General features: G+C 40.3%; 7 non-coding genes across 7 annotated transcripts in view; all 7 read right to left on the bottom strand.

Moving 5' to 3' along the window:
• The window catches only part of LOC127995785 (5S ribosomal RNA), a 119-nt gene extending 107 nt beyond the window's left edge, over positions 1–12 (bottom strand). Inside the window, exon 1 of the ribosomal RNA XR_008168720.1 lies at positions 1–12. This exon is cut by the window's left edge and continues 107 nt beyond it. This is a non-coding gene — a ribosomal RNA (5S ribosomal RNA).
• A 221-nt stretch (positions 13–233) lies between these two features.
• LOC127995784 (5S ribosomal RNA) lies at positions 234–352 on the bottom strand. Its single transcript, XR_008168719.1, has one exon. It is a non-coding gene; the product is annotated as a 5S ribosomal RNA (ribosomal RNA).
• Positions 353–1,866: 1,514 nt separating this feature from the next.
• On the bottom strand, positions 1,867–1,985 carry LOC127996153 (5S ribosomal RNA). The gene has a single exon (XR_008169068.1). It is a non-coding gene; the product is annotated as a 5S ribosomal RNA (ribosomal RNA).
• Positions 1,986–2,498: 513 nt separating this feature from the next.
• On the bottom strand, positions 2,499–2,617 carry LOC127996152 (5S ribosomal RNA). The gene has a single exon (XR_008169067.1). It is a non-coding gene; the product is annotated as a 5S ribosomal RNA (ribosomal RNA).
• Positions 2,618–2,982: 365 nt separating this feature from the next.
• On the bottom strand, positions 2,983–3,101 carry LOC128006097 (5S ribosomal RNA). The gene has a single exon (XR_008178730.1). It is a non-coding gene; the product is annotated as a 5S ribosomal RNA (ribosomal RNA).
• A 221-nt stretch (positions 3,102–3,322) lies between these two features.
• On the bottom strand, positions 3,323–3,441 carry LOC127995783 (5S ribosomal RNA). The gene has a single exon (XR_008168718.1). It is a non-coding gene; the product is annotated as a 5S ribosomal RNA (ribosomal RNA).
• Positions 3,442–3,662: 221 nt separating this feature from the next.
• On the bottom strand, positions 3,663–3,781 carry LOC127994400 (5S ribosomal RNA). The gene has a single exon (XR_008167390.1). It is a non-coding gene; the product is annotated as a 5S ribosomal RNA (ribosomal RNA).
• Between the last annotated feature and the right edge of the window lie 1,219 nt (positions 3,782–5,000).

Raw genomic sequence — 5,000 nt, 5'->3', positions numbered from 1 at the left:
ATGGCCGTAAGCGAAGTCTGCTGCAAAGAGAGGGCTATTTAAAGACCAGCCGATCTTATCGCCAGTACATTATATAAGTAGGAAAGAAAACCCAAAAGCTTAAAGCACCTGGTATTCCCAGGCAGTCTCTCATCAAAGTACTAACCAGACCTAAACCTGCTAAGATTCAGAGATCGGGCATTGACTCTATTTTTTGGCAAAATTATTATATACTAAGTGAAAAATGTCCAAAAAGCTTACAGCACCTGGTATTCCCAGGCGATCTCCCATCCAAGTACTAACCAGGCCCAAACCTGCTTAGCTTCCGAGATCAGACGAGATCGGGCATAGCCAGGTTGGTATGGCCGTAAGCGAAGTCTGCTGCAAAGAGAGGGCTATTTAAAGAACAGCCAATCTTATCGCCAGTACATTATATAAGTAGTAAAGAAAACCCAAAAGCTTAAAGCACCTGGTATTCCTAGGCAGTCTCTCATCAAAGTACTAACCAGACCTAAACCTGCTAAGATTCAGAGATCGGGCATTCACTCTATTTTTTGGCAAAATTATTATAAACTAAGTGAAAAATGTCCAAAAAGCTTACAGCACCTGGTATTCAATCAATCAATCAATCACCTTTATTTATATAGTGCTTTAAACAAAATACATTGCGTCAAAGCACTGAACAACATTCATTAGGAAAACAGTGTCTCAATAATGCAAAATTATAATTAAAGGCAGTATATTCCCAGGCAGTCTCCCATCCATGTACTAAACAGGCCCAAACCTGCTAATATTCAGAGATCAGGCACTGACTCTATTTTTTGGCAAAATTATTATATACTAAGTGAAAAATGTCCAAAAAGCACCTAGAAAGGACCTCTACTGCCCTGAAAGACAGCGGAGACCAGGACAACTAGAGCCCCAGATACAGATCCCCTGTAAAGACCTTGTCTCAGAGGAGCACCAGGACAAGACCACAGGAAACAGATGATTCTTCTGCACAATCTGACTTTGCTGCAGCCTGGAATTGAACTACTGGTTTTCGTCTGGTCAGAGGAGAACTGACCCCCCAACTGAGCCTGGTTTCTCCCAAGGTTTTTTTCTCCATTCTGTCACCGATGGAGTTTCGGTTCCTTGCCGCTGTCGCCTCTGGCTTGCTTAGTTGGGGTCACTTCATCTACAGCGATATCATTGACTTGATTGCAAATAAAAACAGACACTATTTCAACTGAACAGAGATGACATAGCTGAATTCAATGATGAACTGCCTTTAACTATCATTTTGCATTATTGAGACACTGTTTTCCAAATGAATGTTGTTCAGTGCTTTGACGCAATGTATTTTGTTTAAAGCACTATATAAATAAAGGTGATTGATTGATTGATTGAAGAGAGGGCTATTTAAAGAACAGCCAATCTTATCGCCAGTACATTATATAAGTAGGAAAGAAAACCCAAAAGCTTAAAGCACCTGGTATTCCTAGGCAGTCTCTCATACAAGTACTAACCAGACCTAAACCTGCTAAGATTCAGAGATCGGGCATTGACTCTTTTTTTTTTTTTTTTTTTTTTTTTAATGAAAGATTATTATATAATTCGTGAAATTTTCCAAAAAGATTAAAGCACCTGGTATTCCCAGGCAGTCTCCCATCCATGTACTAACCAGGCCCAAACCTGCAAATATTCAGAGATCGGGCATTGACTCTATTTTTTGGCAAAATTATTATATACTAAGTGAAAAATGTCCAAAAAGCTTACAGCACCTGGTATTCCCAGGCAGTCTCCCATCCATGTACTAACCAGGCCCAAACCTGCTAATATTCAGAGATTGGCATTGACTCTATTTTTTGGCAAAATTATTATATACTAAGTGAAAAATTTCCAAAAAGCTTACAGCACCTGGTATTCCCAGGCGGTCTCCCATCCAAGTACTAACCAGGCCCAAACCTGCTTAGCTTCCGAGATCAGACGAGATCGGGCATAGCCAGGATGGTATGGCCGTAAGCGAAGTCTGCTGCAAAGAGAGGGCTATTTAAAGACCAGCCAATCTTATCGCCAGTACATTATATAAGTAGGAAAGAAAACCCAAAAGCTTAAAGCACCTGGTATTCCTAGGCAGTCTCTCATCAAAGTACTAACCAGACCTAAACCTGCTAAGATTCAGAGATCGGGCATTGACTCTTTTTTTTTTTTTTTTTTTTTTTTTAAATGAAAGATTATAATATAATTCGTGAAATTTTTCAAAAAGATTAAAGCACCTGGTATTCCCAGGCAGTCTCCCATCCATGTACTAACCAGGCCCAAACCTGCAAATATTCAGAGATCGGGCATTGACTCTATTTTTTGGCAAAATTATTATATACTAAGTGAAAAATGTCCAAAAAGCTTACAGCACCTGGTATTCCCAGGCAGTCTCCCATCCATGTACTAACCAGGCCCAAACCTGCTAATATTCAGAGATTGGCATTGACTCTATTTTTTGGCAAAATTATTATATACTAAGTGAAAAATTTCCAAAAAGCTTACAGCACCTGGTATTCCCAGGCGGTCTCCCATCCAAGTACTAACCAGGCCCAAACCTGCTTAGCTTCCGAGATCAGACGAGATCGGGCATAGCCAGGATGGTATGGCCGTAAGCGAAGTCTGCTGCAAAGAGAGGGCTATTTAAAGATCAGCCAATCTTATCGCCAGTACATTATATAAGTAGGAATGAAAACCCAAAAGCTTAAAGCACCTGGTATTCCTAGGCAGTCTCTCATCAAAGTACTAATCAGACCTAAACCTGCTAAGATTCAGAGATCGGGCATTGACTCTTTTTTTTTTTTTTTATGAAAGATTATTATATAATTCGTGAAATTTTCCAAAAAGATTAAAACACCTGGTATTCCCAGGCAGTCTCCCATCCATGTACTAAGCAGGCCCAAACCTGCTAATATTCAGAGATCAGGCATTGACTCTATTTTTTGGCAAAATTATTATATACTAAGTGAAAAATGTCCAAAAAGCTTACAGCACCTGGTATTCCCAGGCGGTCTCCCATCCAAGTACTAACCAGGACAAAACCTGCTTAGCTTCCGAGATCAGACGAGATTGGGCATAGCCAGGTTGGTATGGCCGTAAGCGAAGTCTGCTGCAAAGAGAGGGCTATTTAAAGACCAGCCGATCTTATCGCCAGTACATTATATAAGTAGGAAAGAAAACCCAAAAGCTTAAAGCACCTGGTATTCCCAGGCAGTCTCTCATCAAAGTACTAACCAGACCTAAACCTGCTAAGATTCAGAGATCGGGCATTGACTCTATTTTTTGGCAAAATTATTATATACTAAGTGAAAAATGTCCAAAAAGCTTACAGCACCTGGTATTCCCAGGCGATCTCCCATCCAAGTACTAACCAGGCCCAAACCTGCTTAGCTTCCGAGATCAGACGAGATCGGGCATAGCCAGGTTGGTATGGCCGTAAGCGAAGTCTGCTGCAAAGAGAGGGCTATTTAAAGAACAGCCAATCTTATCGCCAGTACATTATATAAGTAGTAAAGAAAACCCAAAAGCTTAAAGCACCTGGTATTCCTAGGCAGTCTCTCATCAAAGTACTAACCAGACCTAAACCTGCTAAGATTCAGAGATCGGGCATTGACTCTATTTTTTGGCAAAATTATTATAAACTAAGTGAAAAATGTCCAAAAAGTTTACAGCACCTGGTATTCCCAGGCGGTCTCCCATCAAAGTACTAACCAGGCCCAAACCTGCTTAGCTTCCGAGATCGGACGAGATCGGGTATAGCCAGGTTGGTATGGCCGTAAGCGAAGTCTGTTGCAAAGAGAGGGCTATTTAAAGACCAGCCAATCTTATCGCCAGTACATTATATAAGTAGGAAAGAAAGCCCAAAAGCTTAAAGCACCTGGTATTCCTAGGCAGTCTCTCATCAAAGTACTAACCAGACCTAAACCTGCTAAGATTCAGAGATCGGGCATTGACTCTTTTTTTTTTTTAATGAAAGATTATTATATAATTCGTGAAATTTTCCAAAAAGATTAAAGCACCTGGTATTCCCAGGCTGTCTCCCATCCATGTACTAACCAGGCCCAAACCTGCAAATATTCAGAGATCGGGCATTGACTTTTTTTTGGCAAAATTATTATATACTAAGTGAAAAATGTCCAAAAAGCTTACAGCACCTGGTATTCAATCAATCAATCAATCACCTTTATTTATATAGTGCTTTAAACAAAATACATTGCGTCAAAGCACTGAACAACATTCATTAGGAAAACAGTGTCTCAATAATGCAAAATTATAATTAAAGGCAGTATATTCCCAGGCAGTCTCCCATCCATGTACTAAACAGACCCAAACCTGCTAATATTCAGAGATCAGGCACTGACTCTATTTTTTGGCAAAATTATTATATACTAAGTGAAAAATGTCCAAAAAGCACCTAGAAAGGACCTCTACTGCCCTGAAAGACAGCGGAGACCAGGACAACTAGAGCCCCAGATACAGATCCCCTGTAAAGACCTTGTCTCAGAGGAGCACCAGGACAAGACCACAGGAAACAGATGATTCTTCTGCACAATCTGACTTTGCTGCAGCCTGGAATTGAACTACTGGTTTTCGTCTGGTCAGAGGAGAACTGACCCCCCAACTGAGCCTGGTTTCTCCCAAGGTTTTTTTCTCCATTCTGTCACCGATGGAGTTTCGGTTCCTTGCCGCTGTCGCCTCTGGCTTGCTTAGTTGGGGTCACTTCATCTACAGCGATATCATTGACTTGATTGCAAATAAAAACAGACACTATTTCAACTGAACAGAGATGACATAGCTGAATTCAATGATGAACTGCCTTTAACTATCATTTTGCATTATTGAGACACTGTTTTCCAAATGAATGTTGTTCAGTGCTTTGACGCAATGTATTTTGTTTAAAGCACTATATAAATAAAGGTGATTGATTGATTGATTGAAGAGAGGGCTATTTAAAGAACAGCCAATCTTATCGCCAGTACATTATATAAGTAGGAAAGAAA

Source organism: Carassius gibelio, chromosome B22, assembly GCF_023724105.1.
Source record: "Carassius gibelio isolate Cgi1373 ecotype wild population from Czech Republic chromosome B22, carGib1.2-hapl.c, whole genome shotgun sequence".
NCBI lineage: Eukaryota > Metazoa > Chordata > Actinopteri > Cypriniformes > Cyprinidae > Carassius > Carassius gibelio.
This window is presented reverse-complemented; position numbering and strand designations above follow the sequence as displayed.